This window comes from Dendropsophus ebraccatus, chromosome 4, assembly GCF_027789765.1.
Source record: "Dendropsophus ebraccatus isolate aDenEbr1 chromosome 4, aDenEbr1.pat, whole genome shotgun sequence".
Taxonomy (NCBI): Eukaryota; Metazoa; Chordata; class Amphibia; order Anura; family Hylidae; genus Dendropsophus; species Dendropsophus ebraccatus.
In genome coordinates, this window is record NC_091457.1 from 62,464,252 (window position 1) to 62,486,686 (window position 22,435).

Below are 22,435 nucleotides of genomic sequence, written 5' to 3' on the forward strand. Positions count from 1 at the left end.
GCCCTTGGCTCCCTAAAAATCTCACTTGAGAAATGAGTGGGACATTGTTAGGTCATATGTAATCATTGGGGCACATTTGTCGCCATTTATCCTGTCCGTGCTTTGTAGCTAAATCGAACTCCAGTTAGGTCTTACATCATCGACTTAATAAACAATTTTTAGTATCCAGTTAGGGCACGCTGCATTTATAAAGAATATTGAGTGTACAGCAGGGGGAGCATTATTGTTAGTAACTTTATTATTATCCAGTTCCAGAAATATATAGGTCACCCTGCAGGAAGCTCGATGTATATAATCTCTGTCTACGTAACACATGTCTATATGTCTGCACACATAACAGACTGAACTAATACTGACATCATCTGATCCTAGCATGGACAGATGCAATTAAGACACACACTTACTGGTGCCGTCTGCTGGCATTCAAAATGAAACGCCGCATTGGGGCAAAACGCAAAGAGCGGAGTTCTTTTTGTGAGGCCCCACGCCTCATCAGCTGCCGTCGCTCCCTGATGAATCTGTCCCTCACACTGGACCACCTGGTCTCCACATGTTTGGCTGAAAGCAAAAAATGTACAGACATTAGTAATATATGAGCGTCAGGTGACCATAACAGTAGAGTTTCTTGTTTGACATAGTGGGTAAATAACTTACCAATGATCAACTTCTGTAATCTACTATGCTTGTCCCAATCTGGGTACACAATCCGGGCAATCTCCCTCAAGCCTTAGCCGGCTTGTGTACCCAGGCGCAGGGCCGTCCCATAGCCGTGGCCGAGCATGGACCTTAATAAAAAGATAAATAAATAATATAAACCTCTTGCAAACAATGCTTGCTTGGTAAGGTAATAGCTAGTCAAGGCTTTTTCCTTGTTAGGGTACAAAAACACACACCGTATACGCAGCAGATACGCAGCAAATATGCAGCAGATCTGCAGCAGATTTGGTGGCGCAGATTTGATGCTGTGTTCAGTTATTTAGATCTAATCTGCTGCGTACTTGTTGCGTATTTGCTGTGTATCGCAGCAGTAAATAGGCTGCGTATACGGTGTGTGTGTTTGTATCCTTAGACTATGTGTCTGTGTGAAACATAATGCAATGTTTTTCCAATTGTAGCCAATGTGCCGCTAATTATGTTTGATTCGCTATGTTTGTGTAATATCTTTTCCAGGAATTTTCTTTGTTTGATCACATGTTGCTGAGAAACGAGGGTGTGACTTATGGTTTGTGTTAGCGAGCTGCCCGTGCTGCTAACTCACTCCCCCATCCCCCCCTCCGGATTGTGGTGTCGAATTCACTATTACGTTATGTTTGAAATATTTGAGGCTTACACTATGAACACATGATGGGAGTAGTTGTGTACTGTGTATATGATATGGGCCGACAGCAGACATCATGGAGGGAGAGGGAGGAGGGAGGGAGTTAGCAGCATGGGAAGCTCCATAACCCACCCACATAAGTGACGTCATATTTAGTCAGCAACATTGCCTCTAAGGGTACAAACACACACACCATATACCGATACGCAGCAAATACACAACAAATACACAGCAGATTAGATCTAAATAACTGAACACAGCATCAAATCTGCACCACCAAATCTGCTGCAGATCTGCTGCGTATTTGCTGCGTATACAATGTGTGTGTTTGTACCCTAACAAATATAAATGTGTAGTACGATTTAGAGCTAACCCTTATGGGCAAGCCATAGGAATTACACACATTCGTAGGGACGTGAACTACTATCAGCAATGTATGGTGACCAATGTAGTCACACAGGGCAATTGGTAGGGGCAAAAATCCATAATAAACATTTAGCTTCGTCATAAATAAAGATCATTCATGACTAACTTGTAATTGAGAAATTAGGAAGGAAAGAGCCTTTAACAACACATATATAAAATGAAGCAATGTAAAGTACCGGGACAGAATGTAAGCATTATTGAGAACAGATATCTGATATATTCGAAGACCAGACCTCTACATTTAATTTTGACACTAACTCTAAAAAATACATCAAGTGACTGTCACACACATTGCTTCTCAGACTCACAATGATAAGCCAAAAAGCGGTAAGCTGTTAGAACTCCACCTATGTCAACATTTATTAACTCATTAATGGCAAGGCGTTATCAAATACTCACTTCTAAGATTAGTCCATAAATGTCGATGAGTGATTTATCAATAACCATATCTGCCTCCATCGATTTGCCTTCACAGTTCTAAATAAGCTAATTGAGTTAATTCCTTTCACTCTTCAGATGTGAACATACACAAAATGCAGAAATAACCTTGGCATATAAACACAGGAACAAAAGAATGATACATTTGTTATTTTGTTTCTCAAAAGAATCATGTGACCCCCTAGATGCAATTGTATCATTTAGTTTTAGTTTGTCAGAACTTTGTAAGCCGAGGAACAAAAATAGAAATATAATCATCACTAGCAGTAGTGGATTATAATAGGGGCATTTTGGGCGGCAGCCCTGGGCCCTGAGCTCCTGGGGGGCCCATGACCACCCAAAAAGACTTATACTTTCAATGGTGTACTGTCTCCTGGCTACACTTCTGCCATGATTTGCAAAAAATCACAGTTTTTTAATGGCAATTTTGCACAAATCAGGACATCATGACATTATCTGTCCTGTACTATGAACGCCAGGCTAGTTCTGCCATAGTTACAGTGGGGTGGGGGGGCCCAGGCTAGGTGCACAGCCCGGGGCCTATGGTAAAGTTAATCCGCCCCTGATCACTAGTAGTCTGTTTTTAATTATACTGGCCTGGAATCAATCAACTGCTACCTCCTCCTCAAGTAGCCTCTCCTCAATAATACTGGCCTGGAATCGATCAACTGCTGCCTCCTCCTGATATAGCCTCTCCTCGATAATACTGGCCTGGAATCGATCAACTGCTGCCTCATCCTCCTCAAGAAGCCTCTCCTCGATAAGACTGGCCTGGACTCAATCAACTGCTGCCTCCTCCTCCTCCTCCTCAATTAGCCTCTCCTCTATAATACTGGCCTGGAATCAATCAACTGCTGCCTCATCTTCCTCAAGTAGCCTCTCCTCCATAATACTGGCCTGGAATCGATCAACTGCTGCCTCATCCTCCTCATGTAGGCTCTCCTCAATAATACTGGCCTGGAATCGATCAACTGCTGCCTTATCCTCCTCAAGTAGCCTCTCCTTAATAATACTGGCCTGGAATCAATCAACTGCTGCCTCATCTTCCTCAAGTAGCCTCTCCTCCATAATACTGGCCTGGAATCGATTAACTGCTGCCTCCTCCTCAAGTAGCCTCTCCTCAATAATACTGGACTGGAATCAATCAACTGATGCCTCCTCCTGCTGCTCAACTTGTCTCTTCTCAACAATACTGGACTGAGAGGCGAGCAATCTACTGCTGCCTCCTCCTGGTTCTCGACTTGTCTCTTCTCAACAATACTGGCCTGGGTGCAATCAAGTGCTGCCGCATCCTCCTTGTAAACTTTTTTTCCCAATATTTTTTTTCACTATTTTGGCACTTTGATTCACTATATTTTATTAATTTTATTCCTATTATTATTAATATTATTTTTTTCTCATTATTTTTGGAAATTTCTTTTCCCACTTTTTTTCATTGTAATATCAACTGCAACTAAACTAAACTATACCCTATCACACTCCCACTATTGTAGCTGCAATTATTCAGCCGTTAGAGCAAGGTTCGTTTTCAGTTCGGTTCGGACCGATCCGAAATTCACGAAAGTTCGCCGGATCGAACCGAACCGAACTTTTCAAAAGTTCGCTCATCCCTAAATACCACCCTTAGGCCATTCTGTGACCCGGACGGGTTACTGAAGATCAGCTCAGAAGGAACTGCAGTACCGGCCGGATGATCTTCATTTCTGGTGAATTCAGATGCGGGCACATGTTTGCTTGATTGTGTTAACTGACATGTTCTGTGCCGCTGCTATTCAAACAATAGTGGTCGCACAAAACTGACATGTCAGTTTTGTGTGCGGCCGGATGAAATCCCGGCGGAGTGTATACAGTGTGCATATGCTCCGGCCGGGGCATAAATCATGGCCGTTTTTTGCAAATTGCAACAACTTCCATGATTTATGCTAAACATATGTTGTGTGAACATTGCCTTACTCTGCAATTTATATTTTCTGTGTTCTGGCTCGTTCCCTGGTTTTCCCGCTTCTGTTTTTTATGGTTCTATTCTGATGTTCCCTCCTAATTCTGACAATGGTAGCATTCTGATTTTGTCCCTGGCATTACCGTTTGGCTTTGACTTTGGGTCTGATTGCTGATTAGAGATTTTGTCTCTAACATGCTTGTATGGTTCTGAACCAACTTGCTTACTATCCTATCCTCTCCTATGAACTCAGCAAGGGACGCTTGTCCTGCTGGGGTCTATTGCAAAGGGCACATACTCCAAATAGACAGGGAAGCAATTAATATCGCAGCGATTTTCTGTCCCTTTCCATTGCAACACATCACATAAGCATCACATATTTGATTTAATGAATTAAAGGTAAATTCCAGTTTACACTAAGATATTCTGCATGGATTTGGATAAAAAATAATGTGAGAACTCTTTTAGAAATATGGAGTATGTCACAATCAGATTCCCCTTCCAGATGTCACCTTGATAAGCTGGCTGCATGAGCAAGAATGTGGCCGATGAAATTGAATGTTGATAAATGTAAAGTAATGCGACTAGGCCCCAGTAATAGTATTAGTGCATATACATTAAATAAATAGAACTGGTCGAAGGAATAAAAGAAAGAGTGCACAGGTTAAAAGTAAGCTAAGAATCAATATGAAATGTCAAGTCATAACTGTAAATGCAAAAAAAAAGTCTGTGTAGGCTGTATGAATAGAAATGATGTGATTCAAATGTCATATTGCCCCTTTATAAATCCCTTGTAAGACCAAATCTCGCCTATGGGATAATGTTTTGGGCTCCATGTTGTAGAAAAGAATTGAAGAGCTGGCAAAGGTTGGTGACTATAGTGATAAATAGAAAAGGATGGTCTCTAACACAGCGAGAGACTGAATACAGCATATATTTAGCACCAACAATTAGCAAATGAGTTATTCAGACAAGGACTTGTATTAAGGACTGGGAAACACTATTTAAAGGGGTTATCCAGCATGGGGCTATTTTTAGATCTGGCCGGGGAGGAGGTGGCTGAAAGAAAAGACGTTCACTCACCTCCATTGCGGCGCTCCAGTGCCCGGTTCCCAGCCACCTACGGGTGTCTGACGAGGGGCCCGAGACGTGACGTCTCAGGTCCGCTCAGCCACTCAGTGAAGGAGGCGGGCACACCATCTCAGGCACACCATCTGGGCCAGATCTAAAAATAGCCCCCACGCTAAATAACCCCTTTAAGTGTGCAGCAAAATTATGCAGACAATAGTACTAGGTAGGAAAGAGCTCTTAAAAGGTATGGCTACCTTTGAAAAAAAATGTTCTTGCTTTGTACATATTACAGTACACAATTTTTATGCGACTTTATAAAAAAATGCTTCTATAACCTCTACAGCCTGCTATATGAGCTATATTTTTTTTTGTCTCCAAGCTTGTACACAGTCCATGTGATTTTCTCCTGGCATACTACTTTGTATCACCTTTCTAGCCGATGTGAACTGCCCTCTGAGGTTTCTCCCCGAGCCCCCCTTGCTTTTATTATCTGAGATGGTGTTTAGACCCCTCCTATTCCCAGCTGCTTTTGCTAACCCTGGGTCTGAAGAAAGTCTAAAGGCCATATTACACCAAATGATTGCCGGACACTAATTTTTTGGTGTAATAGCGCATGTTAACAGACCATTTTAGTTGTCTGTAGGCTGATCGTAGTCTTTCAAAATGTTGAAAGATGCCAATCATGTCAGCAATGGTCTGCTGCACATCGACCTGTGTGTGGCGACAGCAGACTGCCACTGACTTCAATGAGCAGCTTGGATTATCTAAGGATGGTCCAAGCAGCCCCTACCGCTGCTGCCTCTGTGCATGTAATGGCACAGGCAGTGAACAGGGAATGGGGGGAAAGTAATCGCTGACCTGCCAAGCCCTCTCTTCACCCTTATTATCGCACAGTGTAATATGGCTCTAACTTTCAGGCTTACCTTTCTCTGAGTAGCAGCTAAATAATAAGGAATTTGTAATAATGATTAATGCTTGTATATTTAAGCCCTGAGGTTTTTAAGGGAGTTCAGAGCGGGGCCATGCGGCGACCCCGCTCTGAACTGCCGCGGTTACGGGTGCTACATGTAGTATTCAGATGCAGCTGACAAAGTTGACAGCTGCATCTGAATACTTACTGCAGCCGTTACCTGTGATCTAGTGTTGTCGCGGAGGAGCGATCCCAAGGCCTGGTGCCGGCCGGGGTGTGCGCCATAATGGCGCTGATCCCGGCTCGCCATTCTATTGCTTTCATCTGCAGCAGCCGAAAGCAATCCAGTGCCTATCTCATGGATCTATGCAGTATAACTATACTTCATAGATCTCTATAAGAGATCAGTGTACTTATATTAGAAGTCCCCCAGGGGGGCTTCTAGTATATGTGTAAAAAAAATTATGTTGTATTATTAATAAATAACCCCCTCCCCTAATAAAAGTTTGAATCACCCCCCTTTCCCAATTTTATAAATAAAAATAAATAAATAAACATTTGGTTTGGTATCGCCGCGTGTGTAATCGCCCAAACTATTAATTTACTTCATTCCTGATCTTGCAAGGTAAACGGCGTAAGCGCAAAAAAATCCCAATGTGAAAAATTGTGCATTTTTGGTTGCATCAAATCCAGAAAAATTGTAATAAAAACAGTCCAATAAGGCCAAAGGATAAAAGCACTATAAGCATGGGAATAGAGCGATTTTAAGGAACATATTTTTGTTAAAAATGGTTTGAATTTTTCACAAGCCATCACATAAAATAAAGGTTATAATTGTTACATATCATTGTAATCGTACCGAATTGAGCAACATATATAATAAGTCACTTTTACCCCAGGGCGAAAGGTTTAAAAACAAATTCCCCCCAAATAAAAAAAAAAGTGTATTTTTTTTCAATTTCACCACACATTTATTTTTTTTCTGGTTTTGCAGCGTACTTTATGAAAAAATACAGCCTGTCATTGCAAAGTACAATTAGTGGAGCAAAAAATAAGGGCTCATGTGGGTTTCTAAGTGAAAAAATGCAACAGCTATGGCCTTTTAAGCACAAGGAGGAAAAACGAAAACGCAAAAATCTAAATTGGTCCGGTCTTTAAAGAGGACCTGTCACCCCCCATGCCGGGGTTACAGGCTCCCGATCCCCTGTTAGATCCCCCTATACTCACGTGATCCCGCCGGGTCCCTCTTCCTTAGCCGGTCGGGTCACGGAGATTTCAGCGCCCGAAGCCCGTCCGATGAGTCCGATGCCCATAGAGAATGATGGAGCCTCGGACTCCCCATTCATTCTCTATGGGCATCTGACTCTGCTGTGTGCACGCGCGCCGGGCTTCGGGCGCTGATATCTCCGTGACCTGACCGGCTCAGGAAGCGGGACCCGGCGGGATCACGTGAGTATAGGGGGATCTAACAGGGGGTTGAGAGCCTGTCACCCCGGCATGGGGGGTGAAAGGTGTCCTTTAAAGGGTTAAAATGTAACTTTCAGCTTTATACAGAGCTCCACACAATGGTTGTTACTATTAGTACATGGAGTGAAATAACTGCATATACAATATCAGACATGACTTACAGACAGACATTGCATACATTGCTGAATATTTATTCAGTTTATCATCTTGCAGTGTCCTTCAACTGACAATACAACACACAACAAAACTATTTAACCCTTAAATAAAACTTTTTTACATACTGACATTTTAAGAGATACAGATACATCTACTGTTGGACCTGTCAGTGAGATTTTTCAACCAGGTTACTAATACCATTCTGGGTTATTAAAAATCAGTTCATTAACCCATCACACTCCAAGTTCCTAATTGACCCCTACTGACAATCATATGGATGAATTTTCTGCTTACTGCTAGAATATTTAGACTCCCATTTGGTTTGGGAGTCCAATTTTCAGATTGCCATATTGTAAAACCACTGGTTGTACACCTTAAAATCAGTTTTTACTACTGCATTGTATACTTATTTTCTTGTTAAGAAAAAGAGAATAATAAAATAGTTTGCTCTTTTTTGGTTCTGTTACCTGCATGTTTCCACAAATATACATTGCAGGTTGTTCTGTGCTGTTCAGAGTGAAATCCCTCAGACTGGCTGTCAGGATGCTTGTTCTATATTTCTTGAACAATCTTCTAAAATGATTTAAGACTCATCAAAGGTCAACTTTAATTAGGTCATAAGTCAGTTCAGAACACTGTTCAAATGAGAGGAGAAAGAAAGAGGGGGGAATGCAGACTTAGCTAAACTAGTCTGATTGGTTTTACTTGCATGTATGTGAAAAAAAGCAGACTTAACAAGAAAACAAGTAAAATTTTTAGCAAAGACCTATTAATTTTTTTCTTTTAAAATACCAAATGAAGTATACAATGCAAAAGCAAAAAACAAACAAAAAAACACAAAGATGTCCATTGTGTTTAATAACAGTAACCCTTCAGATATTTGCAGTTTTCATACCTTTTTTTTATAGATTTCTTGATGCTTGGTTCAGTGAAAAATAATTGGTGGTTTGTGCCACTTGGGTGGGGCTTCACGTCCGCAGCGCCACGTAACCCCCCCCCCACACACACACACACACACATTCCACTGTAGGTCCCGCCCTCTACAATGTCATTGCCCTTTAGATCAGGCCCCCTCGGTGGCCATTGGAATGGGACGACCTAGAAAGTGTGGGGTCTAGACCTCTAGACCGGCTCTTTCCAATGGGTGCATTGGAAAGCATAAAAAGCATTTTTCACTGGACCAAGCACCAAGAAATCTACAATAAATTAAGATAATGAAAACTGTAGAATTTAGGCTGTGTAGAGATGTCCTCATACAGAAAGTGACAGTGTCACTTTAACTCTATTTATATTTTTAGTCATTTCCAAATCCTAATGGGGCATGTCCCATAACAAGTTGTGAAATCCCTTTCCTCAGCTGTAAATACTGATCTTATAAGGAATTCACAAATATAGGCCCAGAATTATCAAAGGGTGTAAAAAAAGACACCGGTGTAAACTGCCCACAGCAACCACAGCAATGGATGTTACTTTATAGACAAGAAGCATTGCATGATTACAATGTAAAATATGAAAGATTTTTTCAAAGGCATGCTGAGTTCTGGGACATGCAGTCAAGCAGATACTTACATAGTGACTGAACATATAGGAAATGACAGGACTAATTTGGAGAGTCACAGGTTGTGATGTAACATCTACTTGTTCAGATGTTGCAGTGCTTCTATTTCAAAAGAGACCATGAAGTTCAATAATAATCCATCTAGCATACAGGACAGGGAACGCCAGTTATTCATGGAACAGACTTGCCACTCATTCAAAGTGTAAAGAAAAAAACCTTGAAAGTTTTAGAATAAGTAAAGTTTTTACTTGGCAGTTAATCATATATTTAGGGTGATTCACGCATAACACTTCCGCAGCGGATCCTTCCCTGTCACTTTCAATCCCACTAATTTCACTGTCATCCCGCTGGATTATGTAAAAGTCAACCCCGTAACCCCCTCTGGCCCGGTACATAAATTATTGGGTCTGTGCTCCGGCTTTCTTCAGGGGTTCCCAGTGTCTTCAGGGGTTCCCAGTGTTCCCAGGGATGTCCAGACGCCGGAAACCTTCGAAGCAAGCCAGAGCGCTTAATCTAACACCATGCTTATACTGCTTTTATCCTTTGGTCTATGTGAAGTATCACCATGATCTGTACTTTCTATCGGTACCTTCATTGCACATATGCAACTTTTTGATCACTTTTTATTACAATGTTTCCGTATTTGATGTGATCAAAAATGCACAATTTTTTTATAAAAATTTTTAATTTTTTTTTTACACACATACTAGCAGTCCACCTGGGGGACTTCTAGTATAACTAGTCTGATCTCTCATATGCAGCATAGATATACTGCATAGATCAATGAGATCAATGCATAGATCAATGCATAGATCAATGAGATCCATGAGAACAATAGGATGTTGAGCCGGGATCAGCGCCATTACGGCGCAGACACCAGCCCGGTACAGATGCGGGGATCACTGCTCCGCGATCATGTCCCAGGGTTGCGATCCCCCCTAGTAGACACCAGGGATGGAGAAAATAGTCATTTTAAATGCAGCTGTCAACTTTGACAACTGCATTTAAAAGGCTAATTAGCGGGCACAGTGATCAGACCGTACCCACTAATTGCCGCGGTCCTGGGCTGCTGCATATTAGCACCCAGGATCACGGCAGTCCAGAGTGGGGTTGCCACGCGCCCCTCCTCTAAACTCCCTTAATGACGCCAGGTCGTACATGTATGCCCTGTGTCATTAAGGGGTTAAAGGGGTTGGTAACTTTGTAGCAACATTGCTCAGTGTACAGCATTAGTAAGTGTACTCACAGCTAGAGATGAGCAAAGCAGCCGGAAATTCGTTTTGCGAGCTTTGAAAATATTTGGTCAAATTTGTTAAGATTCGCAAATTGAATCTTAACAAATTTGATTAAAACAGCCCAAACTATAGTAGCTACAATACTGGGACTTTTACAGAAGGGCAAATATGTTAAAGCATGTTGTTGTAAAAGTGTCAAAAATTGGAAAATCACAATTTAAAAAAAGTCAATCAGCCAGTCAATCTTCTAATTTCTGTCATTCCTCTGCTCTGTCCCTATATCAATTCTTTAGGCCAGTGATTTTCAACCTTTTTTGAGCCGCGACACACTTTTTATACTTAAAAAATCCCGGGGCACACCACCAACCAAAATGACACAAAATGACACTAAAACAGTACATATTATACATATAGTTCATGGAGTTCACTCTTGGGGGTTTTAAATCAGCTTCTTATCATCACAAGAGCTGCTTTTTAAAACCTAGAGAGTGAAATATGCCTGGCAGAGGTTCAATAAATTATTTATTTTTAAAAAGGATAACCCCCTCATATATACAATCCCATGTAACCTCATACATAGAGTCCCATGTATTCCCATATATATATATATATATATATATATATATATATATATATATATACAGTCCCATGTAAACTCATACATACATTCCCACGTATATGAGCACATAATTATCAGCACCATATACTGTGGTGATGTGCACTGTATAGCGCCACAGTATATGGTGCTGATAATTATGTGGCTCATATACTGCAATATAAAGGGGTACAATGAGAAGTACTATGGCCATGAGGCCAGAGTACAAGTGCCCCCTGCTTTGCCCTCATACAGTAATAATGCCACTTGAAGTATGCCCCCATATAATAATAATGCCACCTGCAGTATGCCCCTATATAATAATAATGCCCCCTGCAGTATGCCCCCATATAATAATAATGCCCCCTGCAGTTTACCAATATGCACCAATAGTTTAAAAAAAACAAAAAAAACATCATACTCACCTAGTCCGCGCTGTGTGGCTGCAGGCAGCAGCTCTACCTCCTCTTCAGGCTCCATCCTGTGAGCCGCGGGGACTGAACCTCCGGCAGACGTGATGACATCACATCATCACGCCTGCCGGAGAGGTCACGTCCCGGCGTCCCATAGGCTGCTGGCATGAAGTGCCGCGGCCTATGGGAGTGAATGTCAGAGCAGGACGCTGACAGGTCCTGCGGAACATCAAACCGATCGGCATATCCCTAGAAGCTGCGCGGCCACAGCTTCTAGGGAAATTAAAGGGACAGTGTCTCATTTCCCACCGGGATCCCGCGGCACCCCTGGCGGGTTCTCACGGCACACCGGTGTGCCGCGGCACCCCGGTTGGGAAACGCTGCTTTAGGCTAGGTTCACATCACGATTTTGTGCTCCGTTTAATGTATCCGATCTATGGGGGGGAAAAGGATGCAAAAACGGATTATAAAAACAGATGCTGTTGTATGCCATCCATTTTGATCTGTTTTCCATTGACTTACATTATATAAAAAAGGATCAAAACGGATCAGGTTTATTTATTTTTTTTACAATTTGTAAAGTACACAAAAAGATGGTTGACCACGTTTTTCTGTACATTTTCCAAAATGAATACAGTGAGACAGATTGCAAAGTCGTAATGTTAACCTAGCCTTAGTCTCTCCCTGCTCTAACTGCTGCTGCAATCCTGCTCTCTCCTCCTCACTCAGCTGACTGGCCCCCTTCGTTAATGAACTACTTTATATAGAGGGTGAGGTGCTGACATCACAGAGGGGCCTGCAGCTGATTGGACAGGGGCTAGGGATTATGGTTAATCCCTTTCTCCCACTCAGTGACGCTCCAGACAGTTTATGCGGCATATGCCATTTAGTTTTTTTTGTGAATTTCCTCAGCAAATAACCAGGAATTTGCTTCACAGAATACAGTTCAGGACAGCACAGCCTGGAGGAGCAGGGTCTGATTTTAGCTCTATAAGGTACAGAGGAAACTATTGTCAGCAAGTGCAGTAAGTACACTTACTAAGGCCATGTTCATACTCTGTAAAAAACACTGGCAGTTCTGTGACTCGGCCGGGTCACAGAACAGCCGGTGTCAGAGAAGATGATCCCACCCATGTGTGCCCACATCCCAATTCACCACTGCACACAATGGAGCTCCATTGTGTGCACTGACATGAATTAAATGAATTAGACAGCAGAAAACTAACATGTCAGTTTTTTGTGCGGCCACTAGCAATTCCGGCTTGAGTGTGTACTATGTGTATACACTCTGGCTGGGATTCCCTCTAGCTGCAGCAGAAAGTACTTATCATGGCCGTTGTGGCAACAACGATCTTGATTAATACTTAATTTACGTTTTGTGAACATGGCCTAATACTACAGTATACACTGAACAATTTTACTTTAAAGTGGACAACCCCTTTAGGTAACACATTAATCACATCAAAGATCTTTTTTTTTTTTTATATATTGTTATTTTTTATATAGTGTCATTGTATTATGGAATGTTGAGTTTATTCAGCACTGCTTGCTTTATATGAAGGACACTGTTAGGAAATCTCATTGCCTGTCTTCTGTCTGTGCTGAACAAACTATACTTTCTTTTACTTTTCCCACTTGACTGATTGACCACTTGAAAGTCTTTTGGTTACAGAAGGGCAGCAGCTCAACAATTCAGAGCTGACATCCCTGCTACAGCAAAGCCTTTAGTTATATTTGTAAAGCATAGGTCAAAAGTTAAAGGATCTTGATTGTTTGCTTCACAATGATAGTACAGATGATTCCTGTTGGGAAGAAAATCTGTAGTTCTGGTGGTAAAGATATGGCGACATGTGGCGTGTTCCGATTTTTTAACTGTTTACAGTGTTTACAGGTAATCAATGTGGATGAGATAAAAAAAAAAATCATCCCCTTTTTGTGAAAAAGATCCCAGTGATGTCTACATGGATTGTGACCAAAGTGCATTTGAAATCCACAGTATTTTAATTAACGTTGCCAAAACACTGCAACTTTATTGAGGATTGTTTCCTAGTGTCTTTATTTTGGAAGTCACGGTCAGCAATCCCAGTTGTTGGAGATTGTGTGGAGCAGATGTGTAACTGAATTCTTTTAATAAAAAGATTTCGGGGGACATTTATTAAGTACGGCGTTTCCTGCGCCGGACTTAAAAATGTCCCTGCAGCGCCGACACTGCAGAGATTTATGTAGAGGCGTACTGCCTCTACATGAACCCTGTGCGCACAAGTGCACGCATCAGGAAATCTACGCCAGCTCAGAGCTGGAGTAGGTTTCCTGACTATTTTTTGCCGTAGAAAATGATGAATAGTGCGGACTCTGAGGCTGCGCCCCCCGTTCCGCCACCTCCACACCCCCTCCCGACCCCCCTGGTGTACTGGGCGGAAAGTGGCCAGATGCAAATATTTTATTCACAAAACGGCCATTTGCGAATAAATTTATTCGCATCTGGCCATTTTCCGACTAAAAATACTCTTTTATTTACTTGAAAAGTTTCCCCTATAGTATTTTAGGCTATGTTCACACAACGTAAGTTTTGAATAAATCACGGCCATTGTTTTTTTGTAACAACGACCTTGATTTATACAAAACATACGTTGTATATGAATTAATGGAATCCCGGCTGGAGCATGTACACATAGGGGGACATGTATCATCGTGCGGTCCGGTGGTTTTCGGCGGAAATTGCCAATTTGCGCAATATTTTATTCGCAAATGGCCGATTTGCCAATAAAATATTCGCAAATCGGCACTTTCTGACGGGTACGCCGGGGGCGGGGAGGGGGTGTGAAGGGGGCGGAATGGAGGGTGCGGACTCCCCGTAACGCCGGAGATGCGGGGACATTTATAAGTCCAGCGTAAAAGACACCAGACTTAATAAATGTCCCCCATAGTGTACGCTCCGGACGGGATTCCATCTGGCCCTATGAAAAACTGACATGTCAGTTTTGTGCGGCCACTATTCATTGAATAGCAGCCACACAGAACATGTCAGTTCACACAATGGAGCGTGCGGCTCTGGCCGCATGCTCTATTGTGTGCAGTGGTGAATTCAGATGTGGGCGCACACGGATGCGCCCGCATCTGAATTCAGCAGAAATGAAGATCATCCGGCCGGTACTGCAGTACCGGCCGGGATGATCTTCAGTAACACTGGCCGTTCTGTGACCCCGCCACCAGCTGTTTTGTGACCCCGCCCCCCCACCACAGCTGGTGTTATACGTAGTGTGAAATCTGCCTTAACATGAATAATCTTCATGCTTTGGTGTGGATTGTCTGATTCCGTTGAGTGCGCGGAAATGCACCATTTCCTCTATTACTTTTATAAATAAGATTTTCAAACAATAATTACTTTGCGTGTTATACTTGCTTAGGAAGCAGGTGGGAACCCTGACAAGTTTTACACTATGCTGCTAAATTATGATTAATTCTATGTCTAAGTCTGAAGTACACAGCAACTATACAAAGCTGCTTTCCCACTGACATTTCAGAGATCCATTCTCCCATGCATCATTAATTATTCTCCAAAAACTGATACAAGAAAAGAGAAGAAGATTCTGCAATGTTAAATACTGCGACTTGTTCTAGATTTAGTTCCTGTTGTTGGTAAACAGTAACAAAAATAGATTGCTTGAACATCATTGCAGCTTTTTATGAAGTGTGCGTTAGAGATAGATTGGCCCCTTATAGTTGTGAATCTTTCCTGTCTTAAAGGGTTATATCTGGCCATTTATGGCATATTCACAAGAGACAGGACATGCATTAGACATTTATGGCATACACCCAGGTTATGTTCACACGATTTTCAACGGCCATTATTTGATACTCAAAACAACGGCTGTTATTTTAAGTGTCAAACTGAATTGAATTGGCCATTACATTTTGTTGAAAAGATGGTGAAAGAATGGCCCCAAAAAAATCAAGGATGGCAAAAAAAATCTATGCGTGAACAACTTCAAATAACGGCTATTGTTTGCTAAATAACGGCTGCCAATAAATGTACTGAACATTAAATTGACGGTCTCTGCAAACAACAGCCGTTATTCAATGCATTGTGTGAACTAACGGCTTTTGCTTTCATAGACTTCAATGCAAATCATTGAAGACTAAAAATAATAGCCGTTATTTTAAGTATCAAATAATGGCGATTATTTTACTAAAAAGTGTATGAACATGGCCTAAAGCTGGAAAAACACATGGCATTTTTTTTTTTTAACTACCACTGCAGTTGTGGCAAAACCAGAAGTGGACTCAAATGGGATGTAAAATATAACGGGAGGACTTGCACTTTAGCTTTTTTCTGTTTTTGCCACAAAAACTGCAGTGGCATATTTTCCAAAAAACTGCCATGTGTGTTTTCAACCATAAATTCAGAATAGTCGTGATCTCAGGTCATTTGGAATTACTTAATATGCTCTTTCCAAGACCTAAAAAGTATTGCTGAGCGATGTGTCAAAAAGTTCAGGGTCAAAAATGTTTAATAAAGTTGGATGCTAACCTAGGGAGTTCTGGAAAACATGGATACAGTGATGGAATTAAACGAAGAGCATTCAGATTTAAATAACATTGCCAAACCAGAACATTTTGAGGTATCCGCCCAACTCTACTAAAGAGGGCCTGTCTTCTCGTCTTCAGAGGTCTGTTTTTGCTTTAACCCTCCCCCCTCCACCAACCCCCTGTTCAGGAGATTTGCAGCACCCAGCCAAACGATATGGGCAGAGCTATCATTTAGCCTGTGAAGCAGCCCTATCAGCCTAAGGCTACTGCATTGGCTGCTGCCCAACGTAATCAATGTTATCTTTATGGAACTGGGTGAAGACAATAGTGCTGAGTGGTAATTTGCATACTCTGTGCTGAATAAAATTAGAGGTATATCTTCTAAATGGTGGCAGAGAGTGTTTAAAAAACCCTATAAACAATAGTAAGTAAGTGTCCAGGTTCTTCATAATTCATATTTGGTGACAGGCCCTCTTTAAGTAAAACATAGGTAGATCAAGCTTGTGCAAAAAAAATGTAGAAAGCAATGCTTTCCCAGTAAAATAGTAGGTGATTACGGTAAGTTTGGCAAAAGTCACTACATGGCTATGTTAGCAAACTGTCTTTTATTGTCCGTTTGAGTCCAAATAACATTGGTTATTTCATAATGACAGCCTTATTGTACAAATGATGGCCATCATTATAAAATAACGGGAGTTATTTGAATTTAAATGGCCAAAAAAGGTGTTATGGAAACATAGCTCATAACTGTTGGTAAATCCCACCAATGGTATCAAAATTTTCCAATATTTTAGAGAGGTCAGGGAGATCAGTAACACTTTCTTTTAAGATCTGCTTTTCCACCTAAATAGCACTAAACATAAATGGTCCCCCTTTGGATTTTTCTAGTTAGCAGTGCAGGAAGATGAGACTCCTAAGAAAAAGGGGCTTAACCACCTTTAAGTGAACCTTAGACAATTGAGCTCCAATATGGAACTGGATGTAAATAGAGTTGAAACCATTGCAAAGCAGTGGATTAGATGTTGTTTGTTTTTTTTATAACTGTGAACTTTATAGATATACTTTATTCCGAAAAGTAGGCTTCACAAATACCAGGTTGTACATACTATATATGTATTCTGTTTAGCTATGTAAACTTTTAGTGTAAAATTATACTTGGTCGCAACTCATGACCAACAGCCATTTACTTCTTTTGAGAAAAATATTGATAAATTTGTGAACATAGTTTTCAGAGATAAAAGGTATGACAGAATGACTTTAGCTTTTCTTAGCTCAGTTTATATGACCTGGATAATTGTATTTCATGCTTGAGTGGAAAAATATGTTTTGACTAAGCTGGCAAGGAACCATATTGCATCTCTAACTGTGGAAAGACCTTTCAGACCAAACTAAAAAGTTTTCTGACTAATTGATCTGCAAATGTGTTAGGATTTTTATTGTGGGTAACAATTTCCATATATTATGTTCCCGCCATAACAGTGACTATTAAAGTTCAAGCTAACTGTAAATGTAACATCAAGATGGATCATTGTTCTAAGCTATGGGATTTACATAAAGTGACCTCTGGCCTCTCTCAACCCTGGCAACATGATCATTCCAGAGGAAATTGTTTTCCCAAACAATATTCTTTATTAATCATTAGGACATTTGCTTTGTTCATTCCTATGAACTTTCTATTAATTACCAGAGATAACTAAGAGCATCTCTATAACAGTGTAATGTGTTGCTTGGGCCTAATTATAAATAGTTAAGGTGGCTAATGCACTATATTTAAGCACACAACAGAATATTAAAGGGGTAGTGCGGTGCAAAGCATTTATTCACCAAATAACACACAATACAACGTTATACAACTTTGTAATGTGTGTTGTTTAGTGAAAAAATGCTTTACACCACACTACCCTTTTTGATCCAAATCATATTACAATTGGCATAACGCATTTGGCCATTATGACCTGTTCATAAATTTGAAATCCTTCTATTTTCTGATGATGCACATTTCTGTAGTGTTGATATAACTGTAGTGCCTGTTTCCTTATTCTATTGGTACATTTTCAAGACCTAAAATATATTATATTTGCACACAAGGATCATACTATTATCCCACATTTCAAAATCAGTGGGTTGTCCAGCTACAGAAGACATACAGAAAAAAAAATATTCTGACAGCATTGGTCTGGGGGGAAATGCAGGTCGCATATTTATTAATACATCCGTTTTGATGTATACAGGGGTCTTTTCCAAGCATACATTGTTGTAAGATTCTATATTTGCATGACTCCCCATTACATAGGGGCCAGTCAGTAGGGGGCATTTCTGAACATTTAAAAACTTGTAAGGAGGTGATAGACCCTGAGCATGTGCCTCTATATAGCCCAAATATTACATGTGATGACCCTGCTGGTATCAATGAGCACCAGAGGAGGTTTTAATTTTGAACACAATAGCATACAACTATCTTTTTACAGCTTCCATTCAGTTACAGAGTTTCTCTGTATAGAGAAACTCTGTAGAGTTTCTGAATTTGTACTGCACACCACTTGGCTCAAGGGGGTATTCTAGCTATATATAATGTTTAAGGCAATGCTAACGGTCTGTACGAACATCGGCAGTTATTTGACCAGGCCGGGTCAAACAACGGCCGATGTGTGTGATGTTCCCCCAGCCGTTGTTATAGTATTGACAGAATAAATATCACTATATTTGAATTGGAGTACCTCAATTAGGCATGGAGCACAATGTAAAGTATGGACGGGAGCCATACTTTACATTGTGTGCACAGGCTGTTGTGCGGCCACTATTCACTGAATAGCGGCAGCACAAAATAAACCTGTCAATTATTTTGTGTTTTTGCAAAGAACCACAGCCGTAGTGTATACAGTGTGTATACACTACGGCTTTGATTCCATGCAATCTAATGCAATGCAGCAATGTCATTAAACAATGGCCCTTGTTGCAATCTGCAACAATGGCCGTTGTTTAATTAAAAAATACACTGTGTGAACGAGGCCTTAGAGTGGAAAATTGGGGGCACTTTCAAAATAAAAAAAAAGCACACCATAATCCCTCACAGTTGCTGTTCTTATGCCTCCTTATCTCCTTCTTCTGCATGTGTTCTATAATGTTTTGTTCCTTCAGGGAATGCCTGCTCAGCCAATCACTGGCCTCAATGGTGCCCAGTCTCAGCCAGTGATTGGCTGAATGGACATTTCCTGCAGGAAAGAAACATGAGCAATTGTGCGGTTTAGAGCACTGTAGACTGTGAGGGATTGGGGGTTTTGAGGATGCGTTCTTTCATATGCCTGGAATACCCCTTTTAAAATGGCAGTGGACCACTTTGATAAATGTAGTGATTGCAGTTGTTTACTGTTTGTAGTTCTTGTAAGTATAATCTATTGGTTATTACTATTCCATAGATAGTATAACCTATAAAATGTAGGTTTATGTACAACTTTGTAAATACATTAGTGCAAGGGTATTTTATTGATTATTAATTTTTTTAAGAATAATCCAATTTTCTTATTTTCAATTTATCCCAGCACTATGCTCAGATATGTACTGCCATGGTAACAATGTCTGCTATTGTCAAGCAAGCTATAGAAATTGAAAAGGAAAACTAAATGTTGTATAACTTGACCCTGATGTTTCTTTCAAAACCCTTCATAAGGCTTCACTCAAAGTAAGCATGCAGAGCTGCAGCTTTACATCCAGAGTTACCTTGTTGATAGAACGTTATGTATATGAATACTTAACTTTTGTTTGGACATATACAATGGTGGCCAACATTATTAGCACCCCTGAATATTAAGTACATTATATAAAAAGTAAAATAAAACGGATGGGGAAAAAATTTATTGCAAAAACACAGAAACCATTAGATAGGCTATGTTCCCATAACGTCAAAAATAGAGAAAAGGCGTCCGATTTTAATATTTAAAATAACGTGTTTTTGCCGCAATTTAACTGACTGCAATGGCTTGCATTGAAGGCAATGGGAAGACGGACATCCAATGCGCACAATGCATTGAATAACGGACGTTTTTGCCGCAGACGTCAAAATAATGAACATGATCATTATTTTCGGATGTCGTTTGCAAACAGCGGACGTTTTTATTAGTTATTCACACACAGTTTTTCTTTTTCCAGCGTTTTTTCTCATTTTATACTATTAAATTCAATAGACTTTTCAATTAAGCCACAACTAAAGGCCAATTAGTAATCCCAAACTAGAATAATGTACCAACAGCCGTAGGAGGAGGCCAGGCTGCTAAATGACGTCCGCTATTTTAGATTTAAAATGACGGACTTGATTTTAAACAGAGCTGAAAAAACGTTGTGTAAACATAGCCATATAGTCTAATGGTAAAATAGACCATAGATCAAAGACCTTGGTCCAGCTTCAACTGTTCAAAATATTAGAAAGACTTTTGCTCAAAGAGGTGCACTCCAGCAGGTGTAGATTTGGATCATGATTGCAGGCATAAATCATGATAAATAAGGCATGGGAGGTGGCCATACCTCCCCTTTCCTGCCTTCCCCCCCCCCCCCCAAACCTATCAGGTGAGCAGGGGATACGGTAAGCATATGCTAAGGGAAAAATGTGCGCCTTCTCCCTGGCGTACACCTCAGGCACAACTTTGTAAATGTCCCCCTATCAACTTTATAATTCTTGATATGATTCCAAGGATAAGGAGTTATTACATAACCACTTATTTCTCAAGATGCTTGAATTTTTACTAAACAATAAGGAGAGTCAATAATGTTGACTACAGCTGTAAATGTCTATTCAGAACCCCTTTTTTAGGCAAAAGCCCAGGCAAACCTGGCCTATCCATCACTTACCTTTCTTTAGATGGATGGGTCTCAATATTGAAATCCATGGATGTTACAGAAAGAGCTGCACAAATAGTGCTTGTACAGACTGGCTATGATTTACTTTCCACAGTTAAGCATTTACAGTATTTTGAGCACACAGCATGAAAAATAGCCTTTAAGTTATTTCTCTTGAATTTGAGTGATAACCAACCAACAAACACTAGAGTAGATAGCCAGACAAACAAGCCATTCTGGCAAAGATCAACTGAAAGAAATTGCTAGAAAGAGCACCACCATTGTTCATGCTCTAAGACGGGTATTACGCCTCATTTTCATTCACCTCAGCTGCAATAAATGTCAATGGACAGTGGACAATGGACAAAACTCGTGTTGTTTCTGAAAAGACAAAAGGGAAAAAAAGCAGACTCTTTTTTATTTAATCCTGGACAATCTATTTAATATAGGGATGTTCTTGATGTAAGAACTAACAGTCGAAGTGATTATGTGGAGCAGATGGAAGATTATGCCTGATAAAGTCTCCATCTATAAAGCGGGAAATTTGTGCCAGTAGAAAACCAAGACAAAGCAAGTCAATTATATCACAGCCAACCTAATAGTCCGGTATCTTTAGCTTACATATCTTTGCCTAATAGCTCCTTAGTACTGTATCTCCTGAAATGTTTTCCAAGTGAAATAACAGAGAGAACATTTTAATTCTTTCCATTATAATGAACACTTTGGAAGAATAAGCATTGGCAATAGGAAAGTCACCAAATAAAGGGTTCTGTATGGAAAGTCTGCGTTTAAAAGTCCTTCACAGTTCACATTTTACTGTGCAGCAAATGAGAAAGTAATATGTCATATAGTGATATACATAATCAGCAGTTCTCACCTCTTCAGGTGGTATATATTATTTAGAGATGGCTGTTCTGTAGTGCTAGGCAAGCTGAATATGTGTAGGTTCAGGAAAATTCTACATTCTCTAAGACACTGTATAGTAGAACATGCTAACACCAGCATCTATGAAGTATCTACAGTATGATCTATGAAGATCTAGTAACTTGTGAAAAAAAACTTCCATGCCCACTAATCTGTTTCTTCAAACTATTGATTGTGGTGGCAAGATTGATCATTCATAAATGAAATGTACAGTTTGTGGAAACCACAAAATAATCATACATTGGGGGAAAAAAGGATTTAGTCAGTCACCAATAGTGCAAGTTCCACCGCTTAAAAAGATGAGAGAGGTCTGTAATTGCCACCATATGTAGACCTCAACATGGGAGACATATTAAGAAAACAAATCCAGAAAATCACATTGTCTGATTTTGTAAGAATTTATTTGCAAACTATGGTGGAAAATAAGTATTTGGTCAGTAACAAAATTTTATCTCAATACTTTGTTATATATCCTTTGTTGGCAATGACAAAGGTCAAACGTTTTCTGTAAGTTTTCACAAGGTTGGCACACACTGTTGTTGGTATGTTGGCCCATTCCTCCATGCAGATCTCCTCTAGAGCAGTGATGTTTTGGGGCTGTCGCTTGGCAACACGGACTTTCAAC

At 40.4% G+C, this 22,435-nt stretch overlaps 1 long non-coding RNA gene across 1 annotated transcript in view; it reads right to left on the reverse strand.

The window, feature by feature from the left end:
- Positions 1-410: 410 nt before the first annotated feature.
- The window catches only part of LOC138789684 (uncharacterized), a 35,760-nt gene continuing 13,735 nt past the window's right edge, over positions 411-22,435 (reverse strand). Inside the window, exons 2-3 of the long non-coding RNA XR_011362758.1 lie at positions 21,212-21,267; positions 411-558 (exon numbers count right to left, since the gene is read on the reverse strand). This is a non-coding gene — a long non-coding RNA (uncharacterized lncRNA). The remainder of the gene's footprint in view (positions 559-21,211; positions 21,268-22,435) is intronic.